Source organism: Staurois parvus, unplaced genomic scaffold (assembly GCF_062004578.1).
Source record: "Staurois parvus isolate SC_StPar_1 unplaced genomic scaffold, SC_StPar_1.0 ptg000133l, whole genome shotgun sequence".
Taxonomy (NCBI): Eukaryota; Metazoa; Chordata; class Amphibia; order Anura; family Ranidae; genus Staurois; species Staurois parvus.
This window is the reverse complement of record NW_028317929.1, coordinates 2,784,246-2,797,010: the sequence shown is the minus strand read 5'-3', so window position 1 is coordinate 2,797,010 and position 12,765 is coordinate 2,784,246.

Here is a 12,765-nt window from a genome sequence, read left to right as displayed (position 1 = left end):
TGGGACATTTCCTTCACTTCCTGTCTTCAGTCCCAGTGGAAATAAAATATCTTTCCAAAGAATGGGAAATATTTTCCTAGATGTCACAGAAATAAGTGTCCCCACTGTTCCTCTTCCAGTGACAATTCCAAATTATAGAGTTTTCCCTTTCACTTTCAGTTCAGGTTACAATGGTCAACAGGACTCATGAGCAGGGTATATCTTCCCAGTGGGGACAAACATAGCAATAGAATCAATTTCCCGCTTTATCCAAAATAGAAAAAGGCTTTAGATGCATCTGAGCACCATAAACCAAAACCCAGATTTAATTAATTTTTAGTGTTCAAAGCAAACTCACCCATCCATCCATGTCTCTATCTTTTATTTTGTTTGATCACTTTGAAAACACACCTTAGAATATCTGGCCTTAGTCATCTTAAGTAAGGGCAGATGATTCACGTAGCATTTACGTCCAGGAATCCATCTGCCCTTAGCTCAGACATCCAGGCAGAAGGGGGTGCTCAGCTAAGAAACCCCCTCCTCACTTCCTAAAGACTCCTGGGAAGTATGATATCATTTGCCTAGGCCTGGAAACCAGGAACTAACTGAAGAAATGTAAAAAAAAAAAGTTTTAAACAAGTAAATATAATATACTTTCCTTTTTCTATTTACTATTGCTAGCAGTATAAGGATTGAAAATAGTGTTGACAGAGAGAGTGATGTGCAGTTTTAAGAAAATTTTACTCCATATTTTTGATTATGGAATGTTCACCAAATATTGCATTTTTCTGTTTTTGGTGGGTACAACACTGATGCCAACCCCTTTATAATTTCTAATATGCTTGCAAAGAAGTATTCTCCAGTATCTTGACATTACTTCCCACCTTTCCAATAACATAAGATAGTTGACTTTATGTCATGCAACTTTCTTCTGTAAAAAGAATGTATAATAAAAATAAAGCCATCACAAAAGATAGCAATGCACATCCATGCATCACTAAGGCTTGGGTATTTTACTGTGCTATCATTTTGTAGCAGATATGTGAAGTCAGTGCATGCTACTATTTAGTGTTGTCTAAGCTGCTTTTGTGGAATTGGCTTGTCATCATTGTTATCTTTGGTCTTCTTTGATGAAAAAGAAAATCTGGACTCCTAAATCTTTGAAGTGTCGCTCTAGTTCTCTGTACACCTTCAAAGGTTTTTGGTGCTGTCTGTGCCACTAATTCACTCTCGCTATTTCTCTTTCTTTTTTGCTGTGCTACCAGTCATGACCTTCTACGTCCAACACAAAGTTTTTGTGAACCTTTTTTATTTGTCATTGGAGGTTTCATACATATATGATAAAAAAACAAAACATACAAATATAGTACTACCCCCTCAGGGGCCACTTGATAATGCTAGTCCCCAATGGTTACCCTGACCTTGCAAGCCTCCCAACACCTCTGACACTTTGGGTTCAGCCATATTTCAACAGTATAGGATAATACTGCAAGAGACACAATTCTTTAGTAACACCTATATATTTCTTGTTCAAATGAGTAGACCACAGGAATAATGGGTTTAGGATATACAATCCCAGTTACCAGATAAAAATAGAACACTGGTAAAATAGTAATAAACAGTTATCAACATTTAGCAAATTATACAGTCATGAGTAATAAGCTTCAACTAATAAACTGCAACACCAGCAGTAACAGGGGGAAGAAAGGGCTTGTTGACTCATCAGCTCCCTCTAGGCTATGGGTGCTGCAGTGGTGGATGTAGAGAATTATGTAAATTTATATTCTAACATAAATAGACATAATTATCCTAATTTGAATAATAATGGCCTTATAAGAGAAGAGGTCCCTTTAACTAGAGGTTGCAACTTGATGTTTAAAGTTCCTAATATGGTGGTGTCCGTTGTCTTCTGCTAGCAATGGTGGGGCCCATAAACAAGAGTGAATACTGGTAATTCAATTAAGTTAAACAGATAGGCTGTGGTACTACTCAAAGCAAAGATCTCCAGATACTGAGATGTAAACGTTTCGGCATGCAGTGTCTCTAGATTGATGACAGAAAGAAGTTGGACATCTGCCAACCTCCTTCTGTCATCACTCTAGAGACACTCACCAATCCCATGGATAGCAAGGCCTCCAAGGAAAAGATTTCTTGCTCAAGCTCTTGGCTGTTTTCAGGGATGCACAGAGTTGCTGCCTGACAACCTGTCAGTGCAGTGAGCCGAGATGTATGTGTTAAGACTAGATAGTGACAGTGCTGATGCAGAGAAGATGATATGATCCTGGTGTGGCGATTGGTGTCACTGTTGTGCTGAATTGATGTTCAGAGTCCTGCAGCAGTAGGCAAACAAGCTGTCTCTGGAGGAGAACGGCAGTCCCCCTGTGTTCAGCTCTGCATCCCATGCCAAAAGAGCGAGGCAGTTCCTTACTGTAGAATATATCTGCTCTTCGAGCAACCTTCTGGTTCCCCAGCTTTCTGGTAGTTGGAGCCCCATCAGCAGGTCCCAAGATCCTCTGCTGTTAGAAGAACTGGATCCACAAGGATAACAGGAAATGATATAACAGTCCCAGTACTGGGCACTAGGGGGATAAAGGATTTTCCATAGTCTCATATGTAAATGTCATTGAGAGCTGATTCACACATGTGCGGTGCGGATTGAAGCTCAGATTTCACAGCTAATCGACACAGTGTTTGTTCAGCAGTTCAGGGCAGGTTTACATCCTGTTTAGGACCGGTTCAGGTCAGGATTTTATCCTGTTCACACATGTGCAGTTTAGAAATGGTTTCCATAGAAGTCAATTGCCTGTAATCTACACCTAAACAGGACTGCACTGCTCAGAAATTGGTCATGACTCTTTTTCAATCTGCACTGCCATTGCACTGGACACATGTGAACAGGCACCATAGGAAGCATTGTTATTTCTTACAGTATTGTCATGTAGATTGGATTCTGTTCAAACCTCATTCAATTTACATATATGTCAATCGGCACTAAAAGGCATATTGATATAGCAGACAACTAGCTACATAAAAATGATTTTTTTTGTTTGGTTTATCTAGGCATCTTTAGATTTTTATGCCTATGATATCAAACCCAATGCTGGTGATACTGGTGGACAGCTTTACTTCAGAGCCATTCTTTTCACATGCTTAGAGAAGAAGCCCTTTGTAAGCGCCAAGCCACAAACTGGAGCTTACACAGGCTTTACACATGGAAGGAGTGGTATTGCATCATGTGTTCCTCTCACTCTGTGAGTTATGCTTTGTTTACCCTTGCAAACAGAGTTGTAGGAAAGCAAATAGAAGATATGTTTTAGCAGTTGCGTAGGGCAGCTCTAAAGTGAACATGTTCTTTTGCTCTGCACATGCAACATACCGTAACTCTTTAGAATAGATGTAAACCATAACTGGTTAATATTTCTGTAGTGACGCACAATATTGTGCACCCCAAACACACAAATAATGCAACTTAAAATATATATAATGTAAAAAATGTTCTGTGTGCTGGAAACTATCAATTACACTAAATTATATTTATACACCCAATGTATATAAAAAATATGAATCCTAAAGTCCTGTAACTCAAAAAATTGGAACCATCATTGGAGGAGATTTACTAAAACCTGGACACTCAGAATCTAATGCAGCGGTGCATGGTGGCCAATCAGCTTCTATCTTCTTCTATGCACAGCTGCACCAGATTTTGCACTCTCCAGTTTTAGTAACTCTTACACATTGTGTTTTCTGCTTGTTAAAATCCCTTATTTAAAAAAAAAAAACATTGCCCTCTTAAGGGGATTTCAGATGGGCAACTCGAGAAAACATTTTCTTTATTCACTTCCAAGTTTCTGCAATGACGTCAAAGGCTCCGCTCCTATGCATTTTAGAATTTTTCACATGATTTTTGCAAGGGAAGAAACAGAGCCATGATGTCTTCAGGTTTATATGTATGTGTGCCATCATAACATAGCTGCCCATGTGAACTTTGCCAGCCAAACAGGCAAAAATGTGTTAGTTGCAGTGATGCTTCAAAATTTTAAGAACTCTTTCTACAAATGTTTTGTCACAATAGCATTTTAGATGTTAATCATTCAGTTCAGTTAGAGCCTCTGCAATAGTAATTAAAATGTGCTGATGGATTTTAGATTTTTGTGTATGACCAGTTAAATGAATATTCTTAGATCTAGAGATATCTTAAAGTGATTGTAAAGGAAGCTGGTTGGTTTCTACGCAGAGCTGCACCAGATATTGCCAGGCCTGCTGTTAGAAACCTCGGGGCTCCATACAACCAATCTGAAAGGCCCTCCCCCAAAAGAAACAATTTACTATGCTTCAGTTATGAATGAACACAGTGAGTGATCAGTACTAATCAATGTGACATATTTCTGGACCCTTCCCCCACTTTCCATCCTGAAGGATTGTGTGCTTGCAGCTGCCTGTGAGAAGGAGAGGAGGGAAGCCGGCAGCACTGCGAAGGTGGGGGCACATAGGGAGGCGTGGGCAACAGGGGGAAACATATGGTGCAAAGGTAGGGTGATGGATGTGGCAGCAGGGCAATTACTGGAACTGATCCCCCATATGGCTCTTTCTGCAGCAACAGAAATCCAGCTGGAAAGAGAGGAGAGGAAGCCAGCTTTCAGCTGCTACAGAGACCGGCTCCAGGGACCGGTTCCAGTAATTCCCCCCCCCCTGATCACCCTCCCTGCCCTCATCCAATTCACCCAGCTGCCTGGCCCCCCCTGCCACTCTGGGTCCCATAAAGGGGGACAGGTAGTACCCCCTTATCCACAGCCCTGGATATTGCACTTTCCAGTTTTAGTAAATCAATCCAAGTGTGTCAATGGACAAACAGAGCTGGCTCGGGAGTGAGCACACATGAGTGCCCCCATAGAAAGCCGCTTTCTATGGGGGCACTTGGAAGGGGGAAGGAACCAGGAGCACCAGCGGGGGACCCAGGAAAAGAAGGATTGGGGCTGCTCTATGAGAAACCAGCAGGTAAGTATAACATGGTTGTTATTTTAAAAAAATACAGTTTTTGCCTTAACAATCACTTTAAAATTTATATGGATAAGTGAGTAGAATCCAAAGTATCATCCAACCACCCATGCACAGCTGTCAGCATCTGGCACTGATTGTAGGTTCTGCAGCTCCACAGAGTAGTGTAAGGACAGGCACAAATCTGTTTTTGTTCTCTGGAGGATATCTGCTCATCTTGGCCAACCTGAGTCAGGGAAAAATATTGCAACAGATCCCACCATTCAGTCAATTGCAGAGACTCAGTTGATATGGCGTTGTATGGCACCCTATTTTCTTTATGTCAGGACACAGCTTGCAATGAACTTCTTGCTTGGTTATCTGTAGGATAACAATGTTTGTCAGATTGCAAGTCCTATAGTTGCTTTGTCTATACAACAACAGCAAGGTAACGGTGTGCTGTCAGCAGAATGAGCAGCAGCAGCAGTGCAGGACATTGCTGAAATCTTCAAGCACTGGAAAACTGAGCTCTGATTATGGCTTCATGTCATTGCCTCAGGCCGAAAACCTCAATGACAGACGGCAGCAAATAATCTGTCTCTTCCTCTGTGGCAGATCCTCTTGTGCAAGCTCCAACCACGCTAATTGAAAAAGGCTTGACTGCGGCGCATGCGGATTTACTCATTTTTCTAATTTTCCTGTCTGTGTGGCTGAGGTATGAAAATGTGTGGACAAATATCCAGAGGCAGGTTCAGAGACACAGAGTCTAGACCTTTAATTAACATTCGGGACTTGGATGTATCTGCTTGTAACTCAGCTTTGCAATTATTGCAAAATGAGTTGAAGCGACAAGGTAAAGCAAGATGTTCTTACATAGCCTATTTTACAGAACTGTCTGTGTCTATTATGAGTCATTCACGAGCAACATTTCTTATGTAATAGAAAAAGAGCCAGATGATATTAAATTGCACTAGTTCAGCTCTTAAGCTAATATTGTGTAAAGCTTGCTTTTATTTTACCATTAGCCTGTAATTCTACATGTTTTACAAGTTAACATAACATATTGCATTCTATTTTCTTCCAGTATCAAGCTGACTTGTTGATCTTATGCTATTAATTTTATAAAGCAAAAACCAATGGGACAAATATTTTGAAACAGAAATAAATTAAGTAACAAACATGTGCCCCATAGCAATCAATCAGATGTCAATTTGTGACCTAACATGCACTGGAAAAAGGAACATAGAATCTTACTGGTTGTTTAGTTTTTATGTAGAGCACCCCCCCCCCCGCCCCCCAAGGAGCCACTGGTTTTGATGGTCCCATTCCCCCAAATACAGTGCACACACAGCCAAGCACACAGTATTTTCTTCTTTCTCACTAGCTAAAATGACCAGTCTAGGGGTTTCTTTTGTAATTTTATTGCTAAATTGAACTTGGATGAGTGGGAAGGAATGAACTGGATACTCTGAAAGAGCTGACTTGACTGTGGACACTTATCTTCTCACTGTCCTGCCAGAGAGCTTACACAACAGGGGCGGACTGACTATTTGGAAACTCGGGCACTGCCCGAGGGCCCAGGGTAAGTAGGGGGCCCCATGAAATGCCCCTGGTACCTTTTTCATAGGAGTTTTTGAGTTTCGGCAAGGACACAGGGGCCCCATGATCCCCTATTGCCCGGGGGCCCCATGAGTTGTCAGTCCGCCCCTGTTACACAAAGTTCACTACTTGCTGAAGAATGTCTAGGACTTGCTGCTTTTGTAGAACTGAGAACTGCACACAGTCCCTAGGCACAGAATCTAGGTTGGTACCAGGGGCGGACTGACAACTCATGGGGTCCCGGGGCAATAGGGGATCATGGGGCCCCTGGGTCTTTGCCCAAACTCAAAAAAGCCTATGAAAAAGGTACCAGGGACATCTCATTGGGCCCCTTACTGACCCCGGACCCTCGGGCAGTGCCCAAGTTTCCAAATGGTCAGTCCACCACTGGTTGGTACTTACTATGCCACAGGCTTATCAGCTGCCTCCTTCTGATATCCACCAGGCACTCTTCAGTGAGAGGGACACAGATTCACGATACCACAGGACCACTGAAAAATCTCCCCTCCAGTCTCCACTGGGTATCCTCCAATGAGCTTCTCCAGACTGTAAGAAAGACATCTCAGGTTTTAGAAAATAGGCCCTCAGCTTACACTGTAGCTGGGACCTTGATGATCTCCAGCATCTCTAGCAGACTCAAGTAAACACAAGTAAATACAATTTATAAAAATATAAATTTTATTCCAATATATAAAAAATATTAAATACGACAAAACATTAAAACACAACCACCACTTTATTTGCGGTATATGCTTGTTAATTAGTCTACGCGTTTAATGGCTTCCACCGCTTCCTCAGGACCAACAAGGTATATAAGTGGTTTAAAGGATTGTGAAGTTTATATAATCATATTAAATCAACTTCTGAAACAGAGAACAAAAGAAAACATAAATATCAAATACAAATTATATATCCAGTTTATACATACATCAAAGGTAAATCCATACAGTATATGTGAAAAATAAATCAAATCATTAGTAAGTTATCTCATTAACAATGATTTCTTACTCTCAATGAGTAAAAGAGAAGTCAAGAGGATTATATATCTTTGCTGCTGTGCTCAGTAAATGCGCCTGTCAGCCCATGGGAGAGATGCCTAGAGGTAAATAATTCCAAGAGTAAACTCCTTAATACATCAAATCTCATAATATCACATAGGTAAAAGAATATATAAACTTACCAATAGCAGGTAATTAGACTGCTCCTATGCTATCAATAACAGTGGTGATTGAATAAATCCAATTAGTAATAGATCCAATATGGTTGAGCCCAGACATCTAAAAGAGAATATGAACACTTCTAAACAACCGTAAATATTTGATACCAGATTAAAAAGAAAAGACAACTCACCCATTTAAAATGATGGTTATAGTTTAAAAGGAGTGTTGGTGTTCCTCTCTAATTACGTCCAGATAGCACTAGCTCTCAAAATTGTTTGGCCAAAATGTAGAGTATTATATTGGTCTGGATATGAACCAAACACAACCAGTTATCAATATCCAAACTCAATCACCATCTATTGTCCCATCAACATGCTCTCATAAACACATGGCTAGACAATAGTAGAAAGCAGTCTAATCTCACCTCTTATTCACCTGTCGTAAAGCACGTGGCTGTATCCCTCAGAGTTTAAAAAATATTGTATACTGATCAAACTGGAGTTAAAATACCTTCAAGAGCTCTCCAAGGAACTCCCATCATGCCGTGGATAGGTGCCTAACAAGCGGCAGCTGTGTCCAGGGCATGTCGATCTTCCCCTCCCCTTCTTCACTTGGTGTTCTGGGTGGACGAAAATGGCGCCAGACTGGAAGTGTGCAACCAAAAGTTGTGCAGTCCCAGAAACTATGTCCTTCTCGGGTGAGTCATGTATCCATGGATAGAGACCCCAGGAGCCAGAGCAGTCCCTGATGTAGTATTAGGAAAAACGAAAACATATAATTCCCATATAGTGGGATCATATACATACTACCACCCTTATTTCTATATCATGACATATCACAACACTTAGCTACTGGCTATGTTAGCACTTGTGTGGGCTAAAGCCTGTGGATCAGCTTGAACCCCTGCTCTCTCCTCACAAGCTGTGAATGACAGAAGCAGCAGCCAATGGCCTCCATATCCAGAAAGGAGAGAGACACTGTTCTTGGGCACAGCTCTGAATTGAGATCAGGCTCAGGTAGGTTGGGGGAGGCTGTGGGGGGATGGGGGCCTAGCTAGACACAAAAGGTTTTTTTACCTCAATGTAGAGAATGCATTAAAGTAAATAAACTTCTACCTGCACAACCACTTCAGCACTGCAGTGCTAAGTTAGAAAAAAATGGGTACTTTAAATATCCCTGCATTGAGGGATATGTTCACCTTTTTGACAAAAATATTAAATCCACACTACAAGTAAAAAAATGTGTATTTATTATTTTTGTCCAAAGGAGCCTGTAAAGCATTGCACCAGCAATCAGTAGATCTCTGATGCCATCAGGCCTCCTGGAGACCTGTCAGAATATTTGATTGCTGTATGGGATGTACGAGCAAGCAGATATACTGACAGGAAGCTTCAATGAACTATCATGGTGCTCCACAGTGCCGTAGTAGTTCATTGGAAACTACCAGACCACAGCTGCTAAGGTTTCCTGGACTTGTAGGCATTCATTCACAGAACACTGTAAATGAGTGATGTGGCCGTGTGGGCGGAGCCCTGCACGGTCCCGCTGTTTTCAAATCTGACAGATATTAAGGGGAAACTTCCACCCGCACTATCTGTCAGAGGGAGGGGGAGTGGCTGCGGCTATGGGAACATGTTACATGTAATATGATCCAAAGGTGAACTTATCCTTTAAGTCACATGCACTCCTCCATTGTTTTAAACAATATTAGTGTGATGTTGACACCCTCTGTCACTCTGTAAGAAGACTTCAGCTTCACCTTTTTCTCTCCCACCTGCTTCTGGTACTAGGTGGAAAACCATGCAGCTCTTTAATTTTCTCCACTTCCTCTCCCAGCTGCATGTTTATAAATTTTCCTCGAGGAGCATTGCCGCAGGCAATCATTCTTTCTGTACGATGCTCAGCTTTCCACAAGATCCACTGACTATCATTGATATACCCCTGGGCTTTAAAGAGTGTCAAATACAGCTTCAGTCTTCTATGGTGCATAACTTCCACAGAGCCAACTTCTGATGTGTACACTGAATCAGGGGATTTAGGAATTCCTCATCAGCTGGTATTTTGCACAGATTAATTTTCTTTGTTGTACAGTGTGGTCCGGATTGCAAACAAATGTAAAACACAGCATGTGGTTTACAGACTTGCACACCTCACATTAAGTGCCTGTTCACATATGTGCAGAAGACTTGTCTGTCACTAGGATTTAGAAGACTTGTCTGTCACTAGGATTTAGATTAAGGAGCTATGGGCATCTACTGTTAGAACATAGAAGAAATTACCTAATAGTCTCTGCTTCTGATCTGGATAAAATACATAATTTCAGTAATTCAGCTCCTTTATGTGGACATGTGGTGTCAGCTCCTCTCCACTTCCTCCTTCTGGGGTTTTCAAACTAGCCTAGCAGGGACAGTGCTACACACAATAAATTCTGCAGTAAGCACTGATTACAAATACAGACAGTGTAGGGCAGTAGATCCCTACAAATGTACAAATTCTCCTGCAAGCCTTTTTGTTTTTAGTGAATCAACACTTGTATGTATATTCTGAAAAAAGTTTCTTACCTTCCTTCCAGCAATGTTTTTTAAATGTACGTTGAGCCACCTACATGCAGCTCAGTGAGCAATCCTGGCATCCTCTAGTGCCAGACTGAATTAACTCCTATGTTGTATATCAGAGTTAAGTCATCCAGGGACAATCAATCAAGATAGCCAAAGATGCTGAATCCAGACATTGTCAACACAGCTCTGGAGAAGTTCCTTTGGCAGGTGAGTCTACTTTAGCCCCTTTGCACCAGCGCCTCCCAGCCCTTTAAGGGGTTTCTGACGCCAGGAGGTAGGGCAGGGTTTAGGGTCATGTGACTGCTGTGATTGGCTGTCATGGCAGTGACATGAATGCAAACGTCCCGATCGCAAGGAGAGATCAGGACCTTTCCATGGGACACCGACACATGTGCTGGGAGCGAGCAGGGTGCACACTCTCAGCACGTTTGTTTACAAATGGTATGCAAATATGTGGCCGGTTGACATCAAGGCCCAGCTGCTGAGAGTCCGCATAGTTGCGCATGGCCGGCGTGAAGAGGTTAATGTGCAAACATTTGTCCGTACTTGCACATTATGGCAAAAACTCTGAGAACATACAGCAAAGTTTAAACTTAGCATAGTTCACCGTTACCAAAAAACTGCCTATGCAGGTAAGGGACATCTGTAGATAAAACTAAACTGTGCAGTTTTCACTAAACTTGATTAATGATCTTAGTATGTATGATATTTTGCAGTAACAGATGTTACTGCAATGTATAGCATTGTTGTACCAAATGTGTTACCACACTGTATAGCATTGAATAGGCCTTAACTGATAACTAATACTTAATACATATATTTTAACTAGTTTTCAGCATCTGAATCCCTATGCCAAAATCAACAGTGCTAAAAACAAATGTACTGCTGGCATAAAATGTACCTGTGTGATTTACGTTCCAGCTCAGTTTTCCTAAGGAGCTCTGTTCAAACAGACCCATCTTTTCCTGTTTCATTTTTAACTTACTTTATATTAAAGTGTAGGTGCTGGGATTAGTTAGATTTAGTTCTGGCTCACTGTGTTCAGAGCAGCTGTATGTGTTTTTGTTAGGTACATTTAGCTTGTCTCACTGTAATTAATGTGGCTGCAATTGTCTGTCAGGTAAATGTAGCTGTGCTCAATGTAATGAGTGCAGCTGATTAATTAGAAGATTTCAGTATTCTGAGCTGCTGCTAGTCTGCTTGCTCCTTCTGTTTCCAGAGAGTGGTAGAATTCTCTGGGACATACAGTAGGTGTGGAGCTTTGCAGATGGCAGTATGAATATTTACAGTGCCTTGAAAAAGTATTCATACCGCTTGAAATTTTTCACATTTTGCCCTGTTACAACCAAAAACATAAATGAATTGTAGGAAGGAAAATGATAAATTGTTTTCAGTTTTGTCCAAATAAATATCTTAAAACTGTGGCATGCATTTGTAATCAGCCCAATGAGTCAATACTTTGTAGAACCACCTGTCACTGCAATTACAGCTGCAAGTCTTTTTGGGAATGTTTCTACCAACTTTGCACATCTAGAGAGTGACATTTCCGCCCATTCTTCTTTACAAAATAGCTCAAGCTCTGTCAGATTGGATGGAGAGCCTCTGTGAACAGCAATTTTCAAGTCTTGCCACAGATTCTCAATTGGAATTGGGCCTGGATGTTCACTGGGCCATTCCAACACATGAAAAAGTTTTGATCTAAACCATTCTATTGTAGCTCTGGTTGTATGTTTACAGTCGTGGTCCTGCTGGAAGGCGAACCTCCATCCCAGCCTTAAGTCTTTTGCAGACTGTAACAGGTTTTCTTCTAAGATTGCCCTGTATTTGGCTCCATCCATCTTCCCATAAACTCTGACCAGCTTCCCTGTCCCTGCTGAAGAAAAGCTTCCTCACAACAGGATGCTGCCACCATCATGTTTCACAGAGGGACAAACGAAACAGCAGCGCGGGATCTCCATCGGCGATATACTGTATATGATTTTATTAAAAAGATTAAAATTAGTACACTCACATTCAAGCCGCTCAGGTACAGATCTTAGCATGGAAATAACATTGAGTGTTAAGTACACCACCGTTCCAAGTCCCTCAGCTGGCATATCGAGGGACTGAATTTTGACAGCTGTCAGAAACTGCTAATGGCCGACACTGCTAACACTGCCTCATGGATCTCCGTACACTGTTGGAATGGAGGAGAGGGATGGCAGGGAGGGGGCGGTAACACCTTTCAAAGGACACACCTTCTTTATCATAACCTGCCCCTAATGATTGTATGGAAATTTAAATAGGGTCCAATCGGCCGATAAATGGAACTGTGTATGCCATCAGTCTTACAATAAACCAAGAGAGTGCATGTGGTATTATGACTGTGGTGAGGAGTACAGAGAAGTGAGTCACTCTACCAAGGTGGTTCAGTTTGTATTGTGTCTATTCAGGTGGACATTTGCTGCTTAGAAGCTTTTCCATGCTCCATTATGGCCTTGTGCACTGCCATTTGC